The following is a 27217-nucleotide window of genomic DNA, read 5'->3' as shown; positions in this document are numbered from 1 at the left end:
TTACCTATTTGGGAGTGTCAATTACTAAAAATTATAAGCATTTATTTAAAGAAATTTTTTTTACCTTATTACACTATGTGAAAAGGGCTTTATCAAGTTGGTATCCCCTTTCTATATCATTGATTGGCCAAATTAATGTTATTAAAATGAATATTTTACCTAAATTTATATATCTATTTCAGGCTTTACCTGTTTTTATTCCTAAATCTTTCTTTGACTCTCTTGAGTCAATTATATCTTCTTACATATGGAATAATAAACATCCTAGATTAAATAAAGTTCACTTCAGAAGGTTAAAAAGAATGGAGGTTTAGCCTTACCTAATTTTAGATTTTATTACTGGGCAGTCAATATACGAAATCTTACATTTTGGTTATATTACATTAATCGAGAGGCCTGTCCAGTATGGGTTTCTTCGGAAATTAACTCTGTTAAAAAATTTTCTATTATTTCTCTGCTTGGTTCTCCACTTCCTTTATCATTAATTAAACTAACAGACAATTTAGTAGTTAAACATGCCTTGAGGATTTGGTTACAATTTAGAAAATATTTTGGTTTATTGAGTTTTTCTTTGTCCAGTCCCATTTTCTCTAATTACTTTTTTAAACCTTCTATGACTGATGTAGTTTTTAAAGAGTGGGACAACTTAGGTATTACTTGTTTTCAGGATCTGTTTGTTGGAGGAAATCTTTCTTCATTTGAACAATTGTCTACCAAGTATAATTTACCAAAAACTCATTTTTTTAGATATTTACAAATTAGCGATTTTCTTCGATCTCAATTACATTCTTTTCCTTTGTGTCTCGATAAGAATTTATTAGATGTAATTTTTAAGTTGGAACCCTTTCAGGATGGCTCAATATCTAATATTTATGACAGATTACTAGGAATGAGTAAGGTGCCACTAGATAAAACTAAAAACACTTCGGAACAAGATTTGCAGATGTCAATTTCCAAGGAAACTTGGAATGAAATTTTCAAGTTGGTTAATACTTCATCATTATGTGCTGGTCAGTTAAAGTGGTCCATAGAGCTCACTTGTCTAAAGATAAACTATCCCGTTTTTATTCTGATATATCTCCTTACTGTGATAAATGTAATAACGGAGTGGCTTCCTTAATTCACATGTTTTGGACTTGTCAGAGTCTTAAAAAATATTGGACAGAGGTCTTTCATACTTCTTCTGTACTTCTTAAAATAAATTTTAAACTTAATCCTTTGACTATTTGGGATCGTTGGTGAAAAAGATATAACTTTGAAGGCTACTGATTTACATATTCTGGTTTTTATTTCTCTTATAGCCAGGAGAGCAGTATTGCTTAAATGGAAGGAAGCTACTCCACCTACGCATGTTCAATGGTTACGGGATGTTATGTCATACTTGAATCTAGAGAAGATTCGCTGTTCAGTTTTTGAATCTAACCTAGACTTTCAAACACTTGTGGGGACCCTTTTTGAATTATTCCCAAAATCTCTGATTTGGGGACTAAAATGCAGATATTGGCTGACACTGTTACATTTTTTAAGATTTTTCCTTGCTGTTTCTTCTATCTAACAGCTTCGGGTTTTGGTAGTTGGGGTAGATTTTTTTTGTAATAAAATATTTCAATTTTGCTTTCCTTATTAACTAACTACTATATGTGATTATTGATTTAGAGTATTGTAATCCTAAGTACGACTTAATACAATGTATTCAGTAGTATTTTTACTTTCTTTTTTGATGCATGTACTCTGTATTTTTTTCATGGATTTAATAAAAATATTGTAAAGAAACCTTGGCTTCTTATTCTGCCATATATATAAAAGAATTTTAGAATCAATAGTATCAAAAAAAGATTTCGAGATGAAGGTTGGAACCACCTGGAATAAATACAAAAATTTAGGTAAAATATTCATCTTAACCGATTGATTTGACCAATCAACGATAGAGACAATGGGGACCATTTAGTAAGCAATTGTTTAACATGATCGATTAAAGGTTAAAAGTTAACTTTGAATAAGTCCTTGTGCTTCTTGGTAATTTTAACACCCAAGGAAGTAAAATATTCAGTCACTAATCTAAATGGTAATTGCCTCCAGATTGGGACTTGCATATTTCATGAGAAAAGCTCACTCTTATTAAGATTTAATCTATAACCAGAAAAAACACTAAACTGAGCAAGCAGTAATAATGCTGCAGGAATGGATTTCTCAGGGTTAGAGATATAAAGTAACAAGTCATCTGCATATAGTGATATCTTATGCGTCCCATTTCCACGAGTAATACCAAATATGTTAAAAGAGTCCCGAAAGGCAATTGCCAAGGGTTTCAAGGCAATATCAAATAATAAAGGACTTAAAGGGCAGCCCTGTCTAGTACCTCAAAAAAGCCTGAAAAAGGGAGATCTCTGATTATTAGTGAGTATTGAAGCTAAAATTGTATGATATATTAATTTAATCGCGGATATAAAATTTGGGCTAAAATTAAATTTCTCAAGTATGTTAAATAAATATTCCCATTCGACTCTATCAAACGCCTTCTCTGCATCAAGCGAGGTAACACATTCTGGAATTGTAAATGAAGGGGTATATACATTATATCCCTTAGGAGGGGTATAATTAGGAGGTTCATTAACCTCCTAATATTAAAATGCAAATACGGATTTTTAATAAATCCTGTCTGGTTGTCAGGAATAATTTGTGAAAGTACCTTTTCCAGTCTAGAAGCCAATATTTTGGAACAAATTTTAGAGTCCACATTCAATAAAGAGATAGGTCTATAAGATGCACATTCAGTAGGATCTTTATCTTTTTTAAGAATTAAAGAGATAGATGCCTCATAAAAGGATTGTGGTAATTTACCTACTAATAGGGCATCTTTAAAAATTTTACATAACCAAGGAGAAAGAAGATCAGAAAAGGATTTTAAAAATTCAACTGTATACCCATCGGGACCAGGTGTTTTACCCGAATTCATTGAAGAAATTGCTTTCTTTATTTCTTCCTCCAAAATGGGTGCATCTAATATTAAACGTTCATTAAGTGATAATTGCGGAATCTTCAATTTCCTTAAAAATTCATGCATTACTGTAGAATCCTCGGGAAATTCTGATTGATATAAAGAAGTATAAAATTCTTGAAAAGATTTATTAATTTGATCATGGTCAACCGTCCAATTACCATCTCATTTACTAACTTTAATAATCTGACGTTTAGTCGAAACAGCTTTCAATTGGTTGGCCAATAATTTACCAGATTTATCACCATCTATATAAAACTGACTCCTAGTTTTGAGTAGTTGATTTTCAATTGGAGATGTTAATAATAAACTACGTTGCATTTGAAGTTCAGTTCTTTTTTTATAAAGCTCCAAATTGGGAGCAACAGAGTATTTTTTATCGATTTCTTTAATCTTATCAGCCAATATACGTAATCCATTATTAGTTCATTTTTTCAATCCAGCAGAGTATAAAATAATTTGACCACAGATATAAGCTATAAAAGTATCCCATAACATTCCACTGTAAATTTCTTCCATAGAATTAGTTGAGAAGAAAAAGGAAATCTGTTCTTTAATAAAATTATCAAAGTTTAAATCCTGAAGTAGAGAAGAATTGAATCGCCATTGTCTGGCACCAGAGGCTATGTCCAGTAATTTGATTGATAATTTCAATGGTGTGTGATCAGAAATGGCAATTGCATCGTACTTACAGTGAAGAAAATACAGTGAAGATAAAGAAATAATCAATTCTAGAGTAGTTGTGATAAACATGAGAAAAGAATGAAAACTCTTTATCATATGGGTGTAGAAATCTCCAAACGTCTAGAATTCCGGAATCAACTAAAAAGGAATTAATAAAAACAGCGGATTTGTTTGGAAGTACTTGATTCAATGCAGACCTATCCATCGAAGGGTTTAAACAACAATTGAAATCTCCACCCATAATCAATGTATATTTGTTTAAATTAGGAAAAGATCCAAATAAATGTTTAAAGAAATGGAATGATCCACGTTAAGTGCATAAACATTAACCATAACAACTTTTTTGTTATGAAGTAAGCCAGTAATTAATAAAAATCTACCATTCAGGTCTGAGATTGTTTCATGATGAACAAATGAAATTGAGGAGTCTTTAAAAATAAAGACTCCTTTCGCCTTCACTTGTGAATTAGAATGAAACTGTTGACCCCTCCAAAATCTAAAAAAGCACTGATTGTCCTCTCTCCTAATATGAGTCTCCTAAGCAAAAATAATCTGAGTGTTCAATCTATGAAAAACTTTAAAGATCTTCTTCCACTTAATTGGATTATTTAAACCATTCGTATTCCATGAAACAAAATTAATCATATTATCCATTTTAATAAACTAAAGCATGTGGTGTGTAAACCTTGCTGCACAGGAGACTCATTAATAGGAAGAGGAAAAAGAGTTCAAAGAGGAGCAGGATATGGCGACAATTCAGACATATTTGTAGTTTTAAATCAGTCCAGAAGGAAAAAAACAAAACTAAAAACAGCCCCACCCCACCCCCACTCACAAAAGCCCAAAAACTGGCCAATAGACAGCCAGAATGCTACTTACTAAATACCTTAACCCCACCTCTTTTGGTGGCAAATCTCCAAGTTAAAAGGAATGCAAAACACCACCAGTAGTCAAAACATGAAGATACAAGTACCATAAACATTGAGACAAATCGGCTACGCAGTTAAAAATACTGACAGAGGACATTTCAAAAATACAATCTTACTATTATTTCAGAAGAAAAAAAGCAATCAATCACCCAATCAGAATAAACAATTAAAAATATTAAAGTAGAATAATAAAAGGGATAACCATCTGGAGTCGAAAGTTAATCCTTGAGAAATTCTTCAACTTCATCCACAGAATTAAACCATTTACGTGATTTGTCAGGGAATACAATCCTCAGTCAGACTGGAAACAGCAATGCAGGTTGATTGTTCCCTTAATAAAGCCACAACATAATTGGTTTATGGCACAATCTCTTTTTCATAACTTCTGGACTGTAATCTTCAACCAGACGAAACTTCCAATCTTTGTATTGGATCATTCCTTGACAATGAGCAATTCGAATCAAATGCTCTTCAGTATTCACATAGTGGAATCTCAATATTACTGGCCGTGGTTTTTGCTCTGCCAGAGGTTTTGGTCTTAACGCTTGGTGAGCACGATCAAGTATGGGACGTATAGAGAAAACTTCAGAGCCAAACACATCCATCAGAAGTTTGGAAAAAAATTCAATAGGATTACCAGTTTCAGCATCTTCAGGAAGGCCAATAATCTGCAAATTGTTCCTCCAACTTTGACTTTCTAAATCAATAATCTTCTGCCTTTGCTGTTTCAATATTTGGGTAGTCGAAGTTAAATCCTTTTCCAATGAGCTCAATCTACAATCTCTCTCTTTGCCAGCTTCATCCAGTTCAGCAGTTAATTTCTGTTGTTTAACATCTTCCTGTTTAAGTGTTGTTAGTCTGTCTTCAATCTCCTTTAACAGCATTTCCAAAGTGGAAAATTTCTGATCAAGTTTTTTTATCCAGAAGTTTAGAAATAGCTTCCAAAGTAAGTTGAGGATTTCCATTCCCCTTGATTTCAGCTGCACCTTTAGCTCTGGTGTTCATTTCCGGCAGTTAAAAATCAAAATCCAATCCTATAAAAGTATTGTAAAAGTCTTGTTAAAACTTTAGCACAGATATTAAGAGGGTAGTGAACAAAAAATTAGAAAGTGAATGGAGCAGTGCCAAGATGCAACCTACTCCATCTAGTGCCATCAAGAGAGTCCCCATGGCCAAATATCAACTACCCAGGAGAACAAGTTTCCTTTTTGATGGTCTTATAACATTTCTGTTTAGTACTGACAAAAAATCAGTAATGGGGAGGGAAAAGAGGTTGATTGATAGTCAAGAATCATCCAATGAAATAATGAACATATTGTTCCTTTACCAAATGGCAACTGGGTGGATGGTGAGGTTGTTCAACCAATGCTGCATGAGGATAGATCCTTGGAAAACATCCCACCAGAATTAGCAACTGTAACATACACTTCAATCCTCCCTATCCTTTTGATTTGCTTCGTCATCAAGCAGAATTTGCATATTTAAAAAGGTCCCTCATCACCAATGGAAATGGTTCTCCAAGGTGGTGATGACACATCTGAATTGGAGGCAGAAGAAGTAGGTTGGGGGGGATGACTCCTGAGATGATGGTGAGGCTGGTGGTGGAGGAGAGGAGGGGGTATGGATTTTGGTGAAGAACACAATGATAGGCAAATACCTTCCCTTTCTCTGAAGATCTTTATGTATTATTATACAGGGGAATCAGCTGGCTTAGACTCAATGGGTGGAATGGCCTCCACGTATATCTTAAGGAAATATGGAAACCAGAGTTACTGGAGTGAGGGAAGACAGTAACAGTGATGTTCCCCAAGTGTCAGTTACTGGGATAATTGCTGTTCATTGAAATTTAGGTGGACAGGGTTAACAGCACACAATCTGGAAGCTAAGTGAACAGTGAAGGGGGCAGTGATAGATTTCAAAAGAACATAGAGAAGCGAGTGGAATGGGTAAATACAACAGACAAGGTGAGGCAAGCTGGAAACTGTATACAGGATATGTTACTGAAGGGATGGTAGGAGCAGAGACCTTAAAAGGTGATGGGTCAAGTTGAGAAAATGGTTAAAACACCACAGTAGTTCCTGAGCTTCATAAATCCTGGGCATCTTGGTCAGTACGGATGAGTTGGGCCATAGAGCCTGTTACCATACTGTATTACCTTATGACTCTATCATCCTAATAGTGCACAGTGCACAAGAATTATTTTGCCACAACTGAGATGCTGCATCCATTTCTGGGTACAGCACTTTAGGAAGATTGCAAAGGCCTTGGAGAGAAGGTAGAAAAGATTTAGTAGAATGTTTCTGGGAATGAGGGATTTATGTTACAGGGAAAGGATGCCGGAGCTATTCTCATTAAAGCAGAGGAAGTTGTAATGGAGGTGTTCAAAATAGCGGGGGAGTTCAGAGAGAGTAGATGGAGAGAAAGTGTCTCCATTAGATTGAGGGTCAAGTAAAATCAAAAGATCCGAAGGCAAAATGCGGAAAAGAAATGTTTGCATCCGGGATGCATTGCCTTTCAAGGTGGTAGAGTCAAATTTAAATTGAGCCTCGCAATAGGATTAGCACTTGAAAGAAAAAGAATTGCAGGGCGGTGGAGAAAGTGTGTGGGGGTGGAGCTGGCTGCATTATACTTTTGGAGAGCCAGCACTGATTCAAAGGCCCAAATGGCATGAGCCTTAGCAGATGTTATTCCTTGATTCTAATAATCTGTCTGAGTTTACAAGCATCAGAACTACCAAATACTGCAACATACGTTGCAACAGTTTCACCATCACCATGATCATTTTACTAAAAAGTCACACCACTTGTTGTGAATACTTTAGATCAGGAATGTATTTGTATGAAGGACTGCAATTTCAAAAGGTTGAAATAAAAACTTCAAATCTTTTTCTCCTCAAACTACTTAGACATTAGGCTGATCTTCCAGTGTAGTACTGAGGGAGTGGGACAACGTGGGAAAAACTGGGAAGTATTCCCCAGGATCCCTGGAATCTAGTAAGCATCATATTCTTGAATTTCCTGGAACTGCTGGGAGTAACTTCGATGCAAGATCTTGGTTTTCTCCAAGGCAATTTACATCATAGTATTGATAATGCAAATTTCCTTGACCATTTGAACAATGATTTGGTCCATTCTATATTCCAGTCATATGTCATGTTCTAAAGAATTCACATTTGACCTCCTGAATAACTAAGGTCAAACAAACCACTAGGACCCAATGGCTTGCACCCAAGGATTTTAAAGGAGCTGACTGCAAAGATAGTGGATACAGCGGTTGAAATGGTTCAAAACTCACTAAGTTCCAGGAGCCTACCAGAAGATTGGAAAAGAACCAATGTGAGTCCTTTCTTCAAAAAGGAAAGAAGACAGAATATGGAGATCTAAAGGCCAGTTAACTTCTATTGTCGGAAAGATGCAAGAATCAATAATCAAAGAAGAAATAACTAATCATTTAGGAAAGAATAATATAATCAAACCTAGTCAACATGTTTTCATGAAAGTTAAATCATGTTTGACAAACGTTCTCAATTTCTTTGTGAATGTTAGAGAGAGAGAGAGAGTGAAAGGAATCTGTAGGTGTAGTAAGTGTATTTAGATTTTATTGTGAAAGGGCTGGATTTTAAGAAAAGGGAGATTTTGTTCTAATTGTACATGGTGTTGGTGAGGCCACCCTTGGAATAATATGCACAGTTTGGGCCCCCTTACCTGAAAATGAGATATAGTCCAAAGGAGATTCACCAAGCTAATTCCTGGGACGAGAGGGCTGACCTATAAAGAGAGGTCATTATTCCTTGGAGCTCAGAAGAATGAGGGGTGACTTTATTCAAACATATAAGATCCTAAGAGGGCTTGAAAGTGTAGATTTTGAGATGTTTTCACTAGTGAGAGAGTCACAAACAAGGGGACATAGCTACAAAGTAAGGAGTCTATAATTTAAAATTTCTTCTCTCAGAGGGTAATTAGTAACTTTTTTATTATTATCACATGTACTGAGTTACAGTGAAAAGCTTTTGCTTGCATGCCATCCAGACAGATCATTCCAATACATAAGTACATCAAGGTAGTACAAAAGGAAAACAAAACAGAATGAAGAATATAGTATAGCAGTTACAGAGAAAGTGCAGTGCAGGTGAAGTGCAAGGGCCATGATGAGGTACATTGAGAGACCAAGAGGGTAGTAAATCTCTGGGATTCTCTGTCCCTGAGGATGGTGGAGACCAGATCCTTAGATATATTTAGGGTACAGATAGATAAATATTTGACAGATAGAGGAATTAAGGCTTATGGGGAACTGGCACAGAAGAGGACATGAGGGCAGCATAGATCAGCCATGATCATATTGAATAGTGGGGCAGGCTTGTGGGGCCTGGTGGCCAATCCTGCTCCTATTGTCTTATGTTCTTCTGTTCCTGAAAAGAAAGTTGAGTTTATGTTTTTTTTATTTCATTTTTGAGATCTGAGCATCACTGGCAAGACCAGCATTTTTGCCTATCCCTAATCACCACTGAGAGGGTGGTGTTGAAGCAGCTTCTTGAACCACTGTGGTCCTTACTGTCAGATCTGGTTATTTTGGGATCCACAGGTTCTTTCAGGAGTCCAAGAATGAGTTGAAGACAACTTGGTGCTTCACAAAGTTTTACTGGAAAAGTTTAAAAAAAAGAAACAGTCACAGAGCCCGTGGCACTAGCTTTATGACTAGGAGATGAGACGTGACAAAAGAACTAAAAATGAGCTAGTGGGAGCAAAAGCAAGATAAGCAAGAAAGAGACAAGAGAGAGAGCAAGAGAGTGATTAACAAAAAATGACACCTTTTATACCTGAGATAAGAGGTACTTCTTAGCTAACAATAGTCCAATTAAAAAACCTATGAGATACCTGTGGCAAAACCAGCCAATGAGAAAACACGTATTCGCCTGATGGACGAACCAATGAGCTAAAAAGTGGTTTTACCTTGTCCAGCCACTTGAGGTGTATTAAATACTATACATGTTAAAAAAAACTACTTAAAACAGTCGAATCCAACACCACTCACACATTTCTGTTGGGGAGGGAGTTCCAGGATTTAGACCCAGGGACAATGAACAACCACGATATATTCCCAATGGGTGATTCTGAGAGGAACCTACAGGTGGTTAACCCATTCACCTGCTGCTTTTGTCCTTCTTGGTGGTAGGGTCACAGGTTTAGGAGGTGCTGTCAGAGCAGCCTGGACGAGCAACTGCAGTGCATTTTGAAGATGGTCCACACTACAATCACTGTGTGTCAGTGATGGATGGAATGAATATTTAGGATGGTAGATGGAGTACCAATCGGGCCAACCAGAACCAACATTATTAATAACAAAATTTAACAAATTAGCAAATTTGAATAATTATGGATATATAAAAAGATATTTAAAAAATAAAGAACAGGGCACAGTGATAGCAAAAATACTCATGATAGGATGAAAAGTGCTGATCAACTTTTTCTGAATATGACTAAAATAACCAAATTAAGTAATATTGTTGAGCCATTTAAAATTGGAGATTGCAGAGCAAGACTTCACAGTTGAACTTGCTCTCCAGTTGCTCGTTGGGTGTGCATTCCAACAAAGGGAAAACATGGGCATGACAAAGTGATTCAGGAAGTTCTGGCCCTTGCATTCAGAAATTGCTAAAAACGTGGTCTATCAGCATAAAAAATATTCATGCAAAAAGAATATTAATGCTTCAGGAAGTAATTTAAAAACCGAGGTGAGTTAAGATTGGGGAAACATGGCTAAATGCTGCCCTCTAGTGTTGAGAAAGGAAGCAGGGAACAGCAACACCTATCGCTAATTCCCAAGGTGGACCTTCTAAGGATTTTAGCAAGTGCTACCATTCTCTGGTGCATTTTTTGTTTAGCTGTTCGGAACCTCAGCAGATTGCAGAAACTGCAGTATTTGGTGCAGAGAGGGCATTGGTTAATTTAGTCTCAGCACTGCGAACCGTCCAGAGATTTGAACACAAATAATTCGGCTGACGTTTTAGTGCAGTACTGACGGAACCCTGTACTATCAGAAGACCAAAGCCGCATTGCCTAGTGCCCTTGCAAATTCTATTTCAGTCAGCAATGCTAATACAGATTATCTGGTCACTTCCACGCTACTGTTCATGGGAGCTTGCTGTGTACAAGCTGTCGGCATCCCACATTACAACAGTGGCCACCTTTTATATTTTTAAAAGTATTTTATTGGAAACAAGGTGCTTTGGGACAGTGTCGGGCGATGAAAGGACTTTCTTTCCTTCTTACAGTTGACCCATCATCTGGCTCAATGTTTGTTGTTTTAATTTTCCCAGTGGCATGGCTAATAGGGGAGCCGTGTTCTGCGCAGAGGCAATTGAAATATTCCCAATGCAACAGCGAGGGAGAAAAGGCGAAGAACTGAGACCAAAACTTTCAACTTCTCTTCGCATTGTTACAAACTAATGCTGCGCCTTCCCGACAGACAGCAAGCTGGCCTGTTTGGATATTGCAGCTGAATTTTTCAAGATTACACTGAGCATATTGCAGGGCGTTAAAATCCAGTAACTAACTAACAGCTGGAGTGTGCTGATAGATTTTACTCCTTTGATCAGTCACTGGTTCCACCTGTTGTCTGGTTGAAAGACACCTGCTGAATACTGAGAGAAAGGAGTCCCTCTCCCGATTATATTCCTACTGCAGTGCCTGGAACCCAGTTTTTATTAGAGGTGAACTCCGCTGTTGTGTGACCGGATGAAAAGGAGTCGACCGAAAATGTAACACTGGTTCAAAACTGAGGTCGCCTCTCACCAACAAATCAGGGTTTCTGGAAAGGGGAACTTGCTGCAGAGTGGGCTTGGATCACATGAATTTGCCACCACTAACATGGAATCAAACCTGGTCATCGAATAAGGAAGGCTTTAAAAGCATTCCCTGGTTTCACTTAGGAGATATAGCAACTATCCTCTGCACAAGCATGCTCAGTTTGGCTGGCTGTCTCAGTTCGTCCAACTCCCTCGCTCAATCCCCACCGCTTCCCAATTTTTTCTCCTCAAAGTCATTTTATCCAATTCCGCTCAGAACGTCGGACTGAATCTGCGTGAAGACTAGTCCCATAGCAGCAGGATGGGCCAGTCCGGTAGTGAGAGAGGCAGGGGCAGTCAGCCTCGAAGGAGAGGGTCAGTTCCAAAGTATTGGGGAGTTCATTCTGAGAGCCCGACAGAGAGCAGGTGCGAAGCGTCCAGTCCGACTGGGGAAGGAAAAGCAAGCGCGTTTCTGGATTGTTGTGCGAAAAATCCAACTATTTTCGTAACCTCCACTGTGCCTTCCAAACTGGGGCATCAAACTTACAGGGGAACAGTGTGTTCTCATAAAAATAGGTCTCGTAGCCTCTTTGTAGTCAGGAATCTCAACAGAGTGTCCATCGCTTATCACTGATGTTGCTGGGATAGGTCTTTACTTACAATAAACTGACGAGCACATCAGTGCAAACAGTAGGTCTTTATTGTCCCGGTTAAATAGGAAGGGAAACGCAGTCCAGATGAAGGGTCTCGACCCGAATCGTTGACTGTCTATTTCCCTCCATAGATGCTGCCTGACGCGCTGAAATCCTCCAGCTTTTTGTGCGTTGCTGCAAATGGGGGGGGGGGGGGGGGGGGGGGGGGTGGGAAACGACATGTATTTGTACAGTGCTTTATCCGTGGGTTATCCCAACATACTCTCTGGTCAACGAGCATGTCAAGGGTTATGACACTTAACTAGTTGAGAACATGATTATAAAGTGATTAAAATGATTATTAATTGTGGTCATAAAGTACAAAAGAATGTGAACCTCTCTGAAACACTGGCTTTGCTACCAATGTGTTGAATATTGATCACCACACTGCAGGAAGGGCAAAAAGGCCTTGGGAAAGGTGGAGAACATGTAACACGATAATGTGGCAGGGATATTAGTTATATGGATAAGCCAGAGAAGTTGGGATTGTTTCCCTGAGAACAAAGAAGGTTGAGAGATGATTTGGTAAAGGATCCAAACATGCAAGCTGAGAGAAACCATTTTCATAAGTAAAGGCATCAAGAAACAGAAGACATTGTTTTAAGCAAACCTGGGTGGCAAGAGGAAAGACACGGGCAATGGCTATGATCTGGAATTAGCTGCTTGAAAGCTAATTTTTTTTTACACAGAGTAGTGGGTGCATGGAACACACTGCCTTCAGAGGTTGTGGAGGCAGATACATTAGAGACATTTAAAAGACTCTTAGATAGGCACATGAATGATAGAAAAATAGGGGGCTATGTGGGAGGGAAGGGTTAAATAGATCTTAGAGCAGGATAAAATGTTGGCACAACATTGTGGGCTGAAGGGCCTGTACTGTGCTGTGGTGTTCTATGTTCTAAAGGTTGACAGAAGAGGATTCAGCTGTGAATATCCGGGGGGGGGGGGGGGGGGGGGGCAATGTGAAAGTACCATCTGGCTCTTTTCTACAACATAGCTGTTCAAATTAGTAATTTTAAAGGATGTGCAAAAACATTATGAAAATAAGTGAATTAGAAACCAAACTTAAAGAATTGTCACTTAGTAAGAACAGCTACTTTTCAAAGGAGTGGCAAAAACAAAATATACAGTGTGTACAAAAATAATTGAACAATAGCAATATCTATATACATTCCCAAATATCTTTCCTTCATGGATAAACTACTGAAGTGACATTTTTCAGAAATGACTTCAGAAACTGGAAATTCTGCCACTCTGGTGAGGAGGATTGCGCGTGGAATTTGATGCAACTAAATTCTGCCTTATTTCTCATCCATTTCACTTCAGCTCTGAGGTAATTGGTGAGTTTTCCATTATCCCTGTTTATTTCCAAAAGCTGCTCTAGGAGTGATCTGAGGGAGCTCCTGCACAAGTCCTGTAATGTCACCCACTACATTCTCCTATTCCCATTCCAGAGAGACCTCGAGCAGCTGAGGGTTCACACTGGTCCAGTACTGTATGTACAAAGGGCCCTGGTTTAAACAATTAACCTATGCCCACTTTTATCTGAGGGAAAAGAAAATATTTTTAAATCTGGTTCCACTACTGAAGTAAAAGGTGACAGTCAACTTTCCTCACCCCAGAGAGGATTGATGTCTCATAAAGGTGCAGGTACCATTCTTGAGCATTTAGTTCAACCTGTGCCTGGGACTTCAGATTTTAGTTTGTCCCATTTGATGTCCGGCAGCCAGCCTGTACTATTAGTGGAAGAATAGGGAATTCAAAAACACTTGGAAGGGAAAACAAAGTGGGCTGACAAACTGCTATAGTTCCACAGGTGCAGACTTCCTTTCTCGAAAATCAAACATCTGGTCTGCTAGGTATTACCAGCACATTTTTTTCTTATTTTAGAGTTCGCTATGGCCTTGTAAACTCACCTCCAAGTTCACCCTGGGATAGTTACTTGCATCTTTTAAAATGAGCATATTAGCAATAGCGACAGAATCTGCTGGTGTTTACCTAACTGCAGTTAGATCTTTTGATGTCAATTTCTGCTTCAAAAATAACATAATCACAAGTAATAAGTTGTTCACATATTTGTTATCCTAAAATTAATAATCCCTCCATTAAAATCAGAGGCTACTAACAACTGTATTACCAATATTGCATTGCTGAATGACAGTTATTATGAGGGAGCCCTGCTACAAACACACAACCTTTTCAGATGATTAGTTTAAAACAAGGATTGAATAATGAAATTGTGTCACTTATGTTTTACTTACATTTTTACTCTGGATTGTCATTCACGTGACTAATATGCCAGACCTTTTGACCATCAGAGTTGCAAACCGCACTTCATGTGGATACACTTCCAGTCCTCATACACACTCCATTATCAGAAGGTCGATCCTCTCACATTAAGAACACAGGTAAATGAAATCTAAAACCTCCATCATATTGCAAATGTAATATTCAGTGTAGAAATAGAATCCATTTTAATTGTAGATTTTTATTTGATGTGAAATTATAAAAATGAACCTTAAAAAGTTTAGAGAGAATATAAAGATATTAGAAAATATTTAGTGAAATGTTCCTAGGGATAAATGACTTCATGTTTAGTGTTGATAAGTTCTCCTAAACACAGACAGGGTTCAAATGTGATTTAAGTGTTCAAAATTGTGGAGAATCTAGATACTGCAAGGGAATATTTCCATTGGCAGTAAAATTGGGAACCACAAAACACAGATATAAGGTGACTGGCAAAAGAGCCATAGGTGACATGAGGAAAAAGGCTTATTACACACATCAAACAATTATGTGCAATTTCGTGCTTGAATGGGTGGTGGAAGCAGATTCAGTCATGGTTTTCTACAAGGAATTAGAAAAAGCAATTGGCAGAAGCGGCTTCAGTCATGGCTTTCCACAGGGAATTAGAGAACCAATTGAAGGGAAAAATTGCAGAGTGATGGGGAAGAGGCAGGAAACTAGACTAGCTTAATTGCTCTTATTAAAAGATGGACAAGCTCTATGGGATGAATGGCATACTTCTATGCTGTAACAATTCTATGATTCTATTAAGGGTTAGAATGTAGTTTACTTCTGCAATGTGGAACATTGGAAATTCCTAATTTAGTCACACTAATTAGAGGAGTGCAGAATACCCAGCTGACTCAGAAAAAAAGCATGCAAATTGGAGGGTGTTGATACCATGGCAAAGTGTATTTTTGCATATACTTAGCAGAATTTTCAACAAAAAACAGCACAAAACTTGCACTGATCTGACAAAAAAATATACCAAGTACCACAACTAGTTGCACATCAATTATCTTTCACCAAGTGTATAATGAATGCAATTGAAGCAGTAAATTTTTCAGAAAAGCAAAGGCAGCTGAATGACTTAACAGATAACATGATATTTGGATACCACTGAACATAACTGTGTACCATGCCTGACATTGTACCTTAAAACCCAAAGTTTTGAGTGAGTGGAAGAACTCCTCATTTGTCAAGACTGTGGATTTGAACCCCAGTCCAGGACTAGAGTCAAGCTGATACTTCAGCCCAGTTGAGAGTAGTGCAGTGCCAGAAGTATTTTTCAAATGATACATTAAATTGTAATCTTGTCTACATGTGCAAGTGGATCTAAAAAAACTTTGGGCGTGGTTCTTCAGATGTACTAGACAACATTCATCACTAATATTACCTCAGCAATGTGGATACATTATTTGTTCACCTCAGTCGTGGTTTCGGAACTCTGCTATGCATAAATTAACTCTGATTTTTGGATATAGGACAACAGTGTATTCCATTAAATAATTCATTCAGTGTGAAGAGAAGCTATATACAATTTCAATGTGCTAAGATTCTAAAATATGCTAACCCATGATGCTAGTTTGCCCAATTTCAGTACAGTACATAAAGACTGTACCAGATTGAAATAAAAACCTTAAAGTAAAGATAGTAATTTTTGATTGCTCAAAAAAAATCCTAATTTGTTTGGACTACATGAATTGCATCTTCACAAGTTTAAGTTCACAAGGGTTTAAACTAGATTGGCAGGGAGATGGGAACCAGAGCACTGGATCAGAAAGTAGAAGGATTCAGAGGAAGGTAGAAGTCAGGACCAGTATAAACAGGCAGGAGCAAACCAATAGGCACGATGGGACGGACGGGTTGAAGTGTGTGTATTTTAATGCTACTAGTATTATGGGTAAGGATGATGAATTTAGAGCATGGATCAGTACATGGAACTATGATGTTGTGGCCATTACAGAGACTTGGTTGAGAGAGGGACAGGACTGGGTGCTTAATGTTTCAGGGTTTTGATATTTTGGAAAAGATAGAGGTAAAAGGGTGGGGGGGGCAGTTGTGCTATTAATCAGGGACAATATCACAGGTGCACTCGGAGGGGAGATAATGGAGGGCTCATCCACTGAGTCTTTATGGGTAGAACTCAAAAATAAGAAAGGTGCAATCATTCTGATTGGATTATACTACAGACTCCACCCCCCACCAAATGCCATTGGGACATTGAGGAACAGATATGCAGGCAGATTAGGGAAAGGTGTAAATCCAATAGGGTTGTTGTCATGGGGGATTTCAACTTCTCTAATTTAAACTGGGACCTCCTCAGCCCAAGAGGTTAAGATGGGGCAGAATTTGTTGGGTGTATCCAGAAGGGTTTCTTAAGTCAATATGTAGACAGTCCAACGAGAGGAGGGGACATACTGCTGTTAGGTATTGGTATTGGTTTATTATTGTCACTTGTACCGAGGTACAGTGAAAAGCTTATCTTACAAACCAATCGTACAGGTCAATTCATCACACAGTGCAGTTACATTGAGTTAGTACAAAGTGCATTGATGTAGTACAGGTAAAGACAATAACAGTACAAAGTGTCACAGGTACAGAGAAAGTGCAGTGCAATAAGGTGCAAGGTCACAACAAGCTAGATCGTGAGGTCATAGTCTATCTCATTGTATAAGGGAACCGTTCAATAGTCTTATCACAGTGGGGTAGAAGCTGTCTTTAAGTCTGGTGGTATGTACCCTCAGGCACCTGTATCTTCTACCCGATGGAAGAGGAGAAAAGAGAGAATGTACCGGGTGGGTGGGGTCTTTGATTATGCTGGCTGCTACACCAAGACAACGAAAGGTAAAGACAAGAGTCCACGGAGGGTAGGATGGTGTCTGTGATGCGCTGGGCTGTGTCCACAACTCTCTGCAGCTTCTTGCGGTCCTGGGCCGAGCAGTTGCCGTACCAAGCCGTGATACATCCAGATAGGATGCTTTCTATGGTGCATCGGTAAAAGTTGGTGAGAGTCAAAGGGGACAAACAAAATTTCTTTAGCCTCTTGAGGAAGTAGAGGCACTGGTGAGCTTTCTTGACTGTGGCATCTACGTGATTTGACCAGGACAGGCTGTTGGTGATGTTCACACCCAGGAACTTGAAGCTCTCAACCCTCTCGACCTCAGCACCATTGATGTAGACAGGTGCATGTACACCACCCCCTTTCCTGAAGTCAATGACCAGCTCTTTTATTTTGTTGACATTGAGGGAAAGGTTGTTGTTATGTACACCACCCCCTTTCCTGAAGCCAATGACCAGCTCTTTTGTTTTGTTGACATTGAGGGAAAGGTTGTTGTTATGACACCATTCCACTAAGCTCTCTATCTTCTTCCTGTACTCCGACTCATCGCTGCTTGAGATATGGCCTACAACGGTGGTATCATCTGAAAACTTGTAGATGGAGTTAGAGCAGAATCTGGCCACACAGTCGTGAGTGTCTAGGGAGTAGAGAGCTGAGGACATAGCCTTGTGGGGCACCAGTGTTGAGAATAATCGTGCCGAAGGTATTGCTGGCTATCCTCATTGATTGTGGTCTGTTTATTAGAGAGGTAATGAGCCTGGACAGGTGACCAACCCTACAGTGGGAGAACATTCAGGGAACAGTGATCACAACTCCCTTAGTTTTAAGATAGCTATAGATAAGAAGTATAGACCTTGCGGGAGAGTATTAAATTGGAGCAGGGCAAATTATGAGAGCATTAGGCAGGAACTAGGGAGAGTTAATTGGGAACAGCTGTTTTTGGGCAAGTCCACATCTGACATGTGGAGGGAGTTTAAAGACCAACTGCACAGAATACAAGACAGGTATGTTCCAGAAAGATGGAAAGACATGGACAGCAGGGTAAGGGAACCTTCGATGTCAAGAGAGGTGGTGAATTTAGTCAAGAAGAAAAAGGAAATTTATGTAAAGTTTGAGAAGCTAGGATCAAACCGAGCCCTTCAGGATTATAAAGAAGCCAGAACTCCAGAAGGGAATTAGGAAAGCCAGGAGGGGCCATGAAAAGTCCTTGGCAAGGAGGACTAAAGAGAATCCCAAAGCATTCTAAACATACATCAAGAGCAAGAGAATAACTAGGGAGAGGGTAGGACCACTCAAGGATGAAGGAGGGAACATGTGCTTGGAAGCAGAGGATGTGAGAGAGGTCCTAAATGAGTACTTTGCGTCTGTATTTGCCAAGGAGAAGGATGTGGAGGATAGGGAGATCAATGCAGAGTGTGCTAATATGCTAGGGCACTTTGAGGTAAAGGAGGTAGTGTTGGGTCTCTTAAAGAGCATTAAGGTGAATAAGTCCCCAGGGCCTGATGGGATATACCCCAGGTTATTGTGAGAGGCATGAGATGAGATTGCTGGGGTCTTGACCAAGATCTTCGTGTCCTCTCTGGCCACAGGCGAGGTCCCAGAGGACTGGCGAGTAGCTAATGTTGTCCCATTATTCAAGAAGGGAAACTATAGACCGGTGAGTCTCACATCAGTGGTAGGGAAGTTACTGGAGAGGATTCTTCATGATAGGATTTAGGAGTATTTGGAAAACCATGGCCTAATTAGGGACAGTCAGCATGGCTTTGTGCAGGGCAAGTCATGCCTTACTAACTTGATTGAGTTTTTTGAGAAAGTGATGAGGGTGATTGATGAAGATAGAGCTGTGGATGTTATCTACATGGATCTTAGTAAGGCATTTGACAAGGTCCCTCATGGGAGACTCATCCGGAAGATTAAGATGCATGGGATCCACTGTGAGTTGGCCGTTGGGATTCACAATTGGCTTGCCTATAGAAGACAGAGGGTAGTGGTCGATGGGACTTATTCTAGCTGGAGGTCTGTGACTGGTGGGGTACTGCAGGGATCCACACTGGATGAAAATGTAGATGGGTGGGTTATTAAGTTTGCAGATGATACAAAGATAGGTGGTGTTGTGGATAGCATAGAAGACTGGCAAAGGATACAGTGGGATATAGATCAGTTGCAGATATGGGCGGAGAAATTGCCGATGGAGTTTAACCCAGCCAAATGTAAAATGTTGCACCTTGGGAGATCAAATGTAAAGAGACAGTACACTGTTAATGGCAAGACCCTTAACAGTGTTGATGAGCAGAGGGATCTTAGGGTCCAAGTTCATAGCTCCCTGACAGTGGCTACATAGGTCAATAGGGTGGTAAAGAAGGCATATGGCATGCTTGCCTTCATTAGTCAAGGCACTGAATTCAAGAGTCAGGAAGTTACGCTGCAGCTTTATAAAACTCTGGTTAGGCTGCATGTGGAGTATTGTGTTCAGTTCTGGTCACCCTATTATAGGAAGGATGTGGAGGCTTTGGAGAGGGTGTAGAAGAGGTTTACGAGGATGCTGCCTGGATTAAAGGGCATGTACTATAAGGAGGTTAGACAACCTTGGGTTGTCTTCTCTGGAGTGGTCTAGGCTGAGGGCAGATCTGATAGAGGTTTATAAGATTATGAGAGGCATAGATAGACAATCAGTACCCTTTTCCCAGGGTTGAAATATCTCATACCAGAGGGCATGCATTTAAGATGACAGGAGGTAAGTTCAAAGAAGATGTGCGGGGCAAATTTTTTTACAGAGTTGTGGGTACCTGGAATGCGCTGCCTGGGGTGGTGGTGGAGGCAAATACAATAGGGGCATTCAAGAGGCTCTTAGATAGGCACATGAATGTGCTGGAAATATAAGGATATGGATATTTAGGTGGAAGAGATTAGTTTAGTTGGGCATTTGATTACTAATTTAATTAGATTGGCACAACATTGTGGCCAAAGGGTCTGTTCCGTGCTGTATTGTTCTATGTTCTTAGTCACTCTAATATTTTGTGTAGCTGTTCATTTTTATATACCATGTAAAAGTTGCACCTTTTAGAGTCATGTAGCACAATAAATAGTAGGTGCTGCACTTGCATCCTTTAAGGGTTATGTGTCCCAGTATACATATCACTGTAAACACAGTGCAAGGAAATGAGGTCAAGCAGGCTGCTGTGTCTTCCAGCTGTCCCAACAAGAAGAATCAATGCACCAGGAGACTGGTGTGGGATAAGCAGAAATGCACTGTGTCACTTCTTTAAACCAAATAAATTCTGCATCTTCAAATTAGTTTCAGAATTCATAATTACAAAGTAGGCATGAGCAACACTTACTCAGCTTTTTTTTTGTGTCAAGAGCTTTCTCCCATCATAGAACTGGCAATCTGTGGGCCTAACACACAGTTCAGATGGGATGTGTATGATTCCATGTGCAGGAACATGGAAATTCCTGAAGCACTCTTGCAGAAAGAGAAAGCATTTGACTGAGATTTCTGTAGGAGGAACCACAAAAAAAACTGTAAATTATAGTCAGCGAACAGCTTGCTAAAATGTATGACTCAGTCACTCAAGATTGCCAAGCCATTAAGACAGTATAAATTTTGTGTATCTATTTAAAGTGAAAGTTTAATTTTGTCTGCTAAACAGGTTAACTCCATCTCTGAACAACAGCACAATCTGAAGTTTGGAGGACAAACCATTCACAGTCAGACTTTTAGATCCTTCATTTTTCAGGATGAGGCCATCACCAAAAGGACCAGCATTTATTGCTTATCTCTGATTATCCTAGAAGTGGTGAGCCACCATTTCAAACTAATTTAGGAAAAATAAAACTGAGGAAGTGTTGCTCATGCCTACTTTGTAATTATGAATTCTGAAACTAATTTGAAGATGCAGAATTCATTTGGTTTAAAGAAGTGACACAGTGACATTTCTGCTTATCCTACACCAGTCTCCTGGTGCATTGATTCCTTCACTAACAAAGGAATTGCAATATATTTCCAAGTCAGAGTGAAGTGTGATTTGGAGGGGAACCTGCAGGTGGTGCTGCTTCCATGTGTCTACTGCCTTTGTTCGACTTGACAGCAGCATCACTGGGTGCTGGAGTAGCTTAAGTGAGTAACTGCAGTACATTTTGTAGGTGGCACACATTGCAGCCACTGCGTGCTAGTGGTGGAGTGAATGCTAACCGTGCACAGAAAACTTTGTCCTGAATAGTGTGAAGGCAAGCAGACAGTATACCATCACACTCCTGACTGGTGGAAAGGCTTTGGAGTGTCAGATGAGTCACCTACTGCAGATGGATGCTGAGAGGATGTTTCAGACTTGCTTCTTTAGCCATAGTATTTGTGTGGCTGGCAAAATTGGTTTATGGAATGCCATTCAATATCAAGGAGAGGTAGTTATACCTCCTCTTGTTGGAGGTGGCAATTGTCTGACATTTGTAAAACTTAAAAGCAAAATGCTCCTCAATTCTGATCTGTCATTCAATAAGATTATGGCTGATATATTACATCAACATCACTTTCTTGTACTAACCACACATCCCTTGATTCCTTCAATGTCCAAAAATCCTTCCTTACCCCGCCAAACTTATCTCGACTCTATCCTGCCTCCCCTTGTCCAGTCCCTTCCCACTACATCCATACACCTCTCATGCCTTCCACGATTTTGACAACTTCCAGTTCCCTGGTCCCAACCACCTGATCTTCACCATGGAAGTTCAGTCTTTATACACTTCCACCCCACATCAGGAAGGTCTCAGGGCCTTCTGCTTCTTTTTAGAATGAAGATCCAACCAGTTCCCTCCAATAACACTCTCATCGCCTGGCAGAACTCCTCCTTATCTTCAACAACTTCTCTTTCAATTGCTCCTAGTTTCTACAAATCAAAGGTGTTGTGGTGGGCACTAAGCTGACTTTTTGTTGGCTACATGGAACAGTCCTTGTTCCAAATCTACTCTCACACCTCTCCCCAACTCCTTCTCCACTACATCAATAACTGGAGTGGGGCTGCTTCCTGCACTTGTGGGAAACTCATCAATTTTATGAACTTTCCTACTAACTTGCACCCTGCTCTCAAATTCACTTGGACTACTTATGAAACTTCTCTCCCCCTTCTAGAGTTCTCTATCTCCATCTCAGGAGATAAACTATCCACTGATATCTACTATCAACCCAATGTCTCCCACAGCTACCTCAACTGCACATCCTCCCACCCTGTCTCCTGTAAGGATGCCATCCATTTCTCTGTCTCCACTGCATCTGTTCTCATGATGAGGCCTTCTGTTCCAGGAATTCCAAGATGTCCTATTTCAGGAAACGTGGCTTCCCCTCTATCGTAGTTGACGGGCCCTCGCTCGCATCTCCTCCATTTCCCAGACATCTGTTCTCAACCCCCAACTCCCCACAAACAGAACAGAGATAGAGTTCCCTTGGTCCTCACCTTTCACCCAACTAGCCTCTGCATTCAGCATATCATCCTTCATCATTTCCAGCAGCTCCAACAGTAGTCCACTGTCGGTCACATCTTCCCCTCTGCCCCCCGCTTTCCACTGGGACCACTCCCTCCATAACTCCCTGCTCTGCTCATCCCTCATCCCCTGGCACTTTCCCATGTAATGGTAGGAGGTGCAGCACTTGCTCCTACACCTTCTCCCTCACCACCATCCAGGGAATTAAACAGCACTTCCAGGTTAAGCAGAGATTCATATGCACCTCTTCAACCTTGTCTACTGCATTCCGTGCTCTCGATGTGGCCTCCTCTACATTGGCAAGACCAAGTTGTATTGTGGAGGGTCACGGCTGTCACGTGACAGCACTACCCACTATCTGGTCGGAAGGCACACCACTACAAATCAAGGTCCGGTCCGGTCCCGCCCATCAGCACACACCTGACCATTGGCCCCTTTAAGTACCCTTGTACTTGGCCCTGGGCCATTGGCCTTTGTAATTGATTAGTCCTTGCTGACACCGGGCCATTGGCCCCCTGTAAATTACCTGGGCTGGACTCCCCAGCCCTCCAGCACTATAAAGGGCACCACATGTGCTTGGCTCACTCTTTTTTTTGCCATCTTCGAGGGACCATCCTGCTTCACTCCAGGCCGAGTACCGTGGAACAGCATTGGAGAAATCGTTGGTGAGGTGTGCACTGTTAAAGGATTGGGAGCGTTTTAGTTAGTGTCCCTAGTAGCATAGTGCCGTGCCTGCACTGAGTCAAGGGGTGGCAGGTATTGTATTGTTTTTCCCTGATTGTATGTACCTAATTTGTTGTGTATGTGTGTGTGTGTATTTTATCCCCGGTGCAATTTTCCCACGCTTGCTATAAACTGTGTGCGTGTGTGTTATTTCCGTTACCATTTTCCCACGCTCGTCTTTTGTAAATAAAATCATTTACTGCCAGGCTGTGTTCAGAGTCCTTGCTTTTGAGACCCATCGAATCTGTTTTCTCCCTCTCAACCATTGGCGCTGCGAGCAGGGTTTCAAAGGTCTTTTACTGAACACAGACCTGGGGAGGGATGTTCTGGAACAGAGGCAAGAAAGCCAGTGCAGCACCAAGGTTAGGATTTCTGAGTGGACCGACAAGAGGGAGGGATTTGGGAGCTTGGCCAGCATGCTGGCGGACCACAGTAAACCAGTGGACTGGGCCGAGCAGTTAGACCCACGTGGTGAGAAAATGGGGCACCACATAGTCTCCCTCCTTAAGAAGTCGGGGTTCCCCAAGGCTAAGTCAAAGGGGTGCCTTCTGGCTGTTTGCATTCCTCCTGAGATGCCATGTTGGGATTACTGGCCAGATACAAGATATGTGTCACCAAAAAAACAAGAAGATAGAGGTGCTCCAGCAGCGCTGCTATACGCTGCAGGAGGCAGTCCAGGCTGCCCAGACTCGAGCCAATGACCTCGAGGCTAGAGGTACTGAGGTCGCCTGCAAGCTGATTCAAATGCAGCAGGCGCAGGCAGCCCGCTGGTCTGGCTGGCAGCCAGACGAGCTCAAAACTTGAGCCCTGGTCCGGCACGGCGACAAGCTGGATGCATGCAGGGGGATGGGCAATGACGAGGAGGGGGTGCCCGAGGAGCCTGGGTCCCTTCACACACACCGTCCCCCCCACACACCCGAACCCCTTCATGCTCGACCCATCACCACGCAATCCCAGGTCCGCCACAGAGGGGAGGGGGTGAGGATGAGGAGGCTGCAGGGGAACGTGCCTGTGGTCACTCCGAGACTACAGAGACCCGGGATTTCTCAGCCAAGGAGCTGACCCAGTTGGCAGATCAGTACCGCCAGCGGCCAGGCGAGCAACTGGCCTCATGGCTGCTCCAACTGTGGGATGAAGGGGCCCCAACATGAGCCTCTCTCACCAGGAAGCGAGCACCCTGGGGAGCCTGTCCGACCAGCAGTGTGTCAACAATACCCTACGGGTACCACAGCAAGGGATCCAGGACGACACTACCCTGTGGGATCGGGTAGTGACCGCAGTGAGGGTCCAGTACCTTACCCTCCTTGAGTGGGATTTATACAGGCGACTGCAATGGAACACGGTCAGTGAGGGCACCAGGGTCATTAGGGAGTAGGTGCTGGTGAATGGCATTTATGAGGGAGCACGTGATCACAACTTTTTAGAAAATACCAGGGTGACCAGCGCGCTAGCGGGATGCCTGGTCACTACTGCGCGCCCCGATTTGAGGCCAGTGGTCCTGCCCTTCATGGGACCAGCTAATGGGAAGACCATGTGGGACGCCATCACCCTCCTGGAAGGGCTAGAGTACATGCAGTGGGGGGCGCCCACCCAGGTCCATAGCATGGAGACGAGGGCTGGTGACACAACCCCTTGTTTTACGCACAAGCAGCTATACTTGGACCTGCTGCGCACAGGGGTGGACCGCGCCAGCATAGATGGGATCCTGACCTCCGCCATTTATGCACTGTGGAAAGAGCTTAGCAGGGGGAAATCTGGCCAGGGGAAAACCTGCAACCACCCTGGGAGCAAGCCCGACAAAGGGGGCGCCCCCAACCTCCAGACCATGTGGGCTGCTCCCACTGACACTGCCTCTGCCCCTCCCCCACTCGAAACAGTCTCTCCTGCCCTCAAGGCTGAGCTCCGGGACCCACTGAGACAGGAACTGTCCCATCTCCACCAGCAGGAACCTTCACCCACAGGGTGGCAGACCTCCACTGGCCCCCCCCCCCCCACAGGACGAAGGCCAGGGCCCCCGGCGCATTTGTTCCATCGCTCTCTCCCGCCCGAGGGACCTGAGGCCACATAAACCCGTAGCTGTACATTGGGGAAGGGAGAACATACAGAGGTGGATGGCACTCGTCGACATGGGTGCCCAACACACCATCATCCCAGGCAACCCCGCTGGTTGGAAAGGGACACAGATGCAAATAGAAGGGTTAGGGGGTTCCCTTTTACCTGCGAGGGAAGCCACAATCCGCATGGCCATTGGGAACCAACCTCCTCAACCCATAACAGTTTTGATAGTGGCTTTGCCTGACTGCATTCTAGGAATCAATGTTTTAAAGGGACAGTCCCTTCATATTAACAGGGGCAAGTTTACGTTCGGGGTCGCACGGGCTACAGTCATAGTTGGGACAGCCAAATGGGAACCAGTTGTTGTTCCTCCTCCCTCCAAGGTCATCTGTAGCTGACAGTAGAGAGTGCCGGGGGGACACCAAGATATCACTGAGGCCGTCCACGACCTACTGCGGGAGGGCGTCATTAGACACACAGCCTCTCCCTTCAATGGTCCCGTCTGGTCCGTCCGCAAAAAGAATGGGACGTGGCGCATGACGGTGGACTACAGACACCTCAACAAGTCTGCGCCCCCCCCTCACTGCCGCCGTGCCCAACATAGTCACCCTAGTGGAGGATATGCGGGGCACCCAGAAAAGCCTTGGTATGCAGTAGTGGATTTAGCCAATGCTTTCTTTTCCATTCCCCTCCATCATGATTCCCAAGACTAATTTGCATTTACCTGGGATGGGAGGCAATATACATTCTGTCGCCTACATCAAGGCTATATTCATAGCCCCACTATCTGCCACGGTTTAATCTCCCGCGATTTACAATGCATTCAATTTCCCCCAGAAGTGTCAATTGCTCATTATATTGATGACATCCTCCTACAAGGTCCATCTAAAACCATTGTCTCAGAGGCCCTTCATATGCTAATCTCCTCCCTCAGGGAATGGGGCTGGGTCATTAATATTGATAAGGTGCAGGGCCCCAGCCAGAATGTCTTGTTCCTTGAAATATAATGGCACTCAGGCCAACAAGATATTCCCGAGATTGCCAAGAATAAAATTTTGAATTTTGCCGTCCCCTCAAATAAAACCGACACCCAGAGCTTCATGGGGCTCCTAGGTTATTGGTGGCAGCATATACCGCACCTTACCATGTTCCTTAGACCACTCTGTAGGATCTCCCGTAAGAAAGGCACATTCTTATGGGGAACCAACCAACAGGCTGCTTTTGAAACTGAAGCAAGCTGTTGAACAAGCACTGCCACTTGCTCCCCACCAGGCAGGTGTCCCTTTCAAATTACAGGTCTTGGCCAGTGAGACGATTGCCGAAAGGAGCCTCTGGCAGAAGATCCAAGGGCACAGAGTCCCGCTCGGTTTCTGGACCAAATCTCTGCCTGAAGCCGCCGCTTGCTACAGCCCATTTGAGCGCCAGCTGCTTGCCTGCTATCTGGCGCTCCTCGCCACTGAACATCAAACAGGCACTGACCCTGTGGTTCTTCACCCTGCCACCTTCGTCAGAGTTGCTTATGAATTTGCCAGCACCACTAATAGATCCGACTGCTGGATTTGCGTGCGAACCCCAGCACACGCCGATGAAGCTCTGCCACTTACACCAATCCCACTGGATGACTTTCAGATGAACTGTTTGCATAGATTTTTCGCTCCTGTGGGTTTTGGCATATCTGTTTGGGGGGGCCCCAAATGGCAGTCCCCCACCACTCCCCTCACCACCACATAACATCTCTTCCAGTGATCC

This window comes from Pristis pectinata, chromosome 8 (assembly GCF_009764475.1).
Source record: "Pristis pectinata isolate sPriPec2 chromosome 8, sPriPec2.1.pri, whole genome shotgun sequence".
In the NCBI taxonomy this organism is placed as follows: domain Eukaryota; kingdom Metazoa; phylum Chordata; class Chondrichthyes; order Rhinopristiformes; family Pristidae; genus Pristis; species Pristis pectinata.
Note: the sequence above shows the minus strand (reverse complement) of the source record.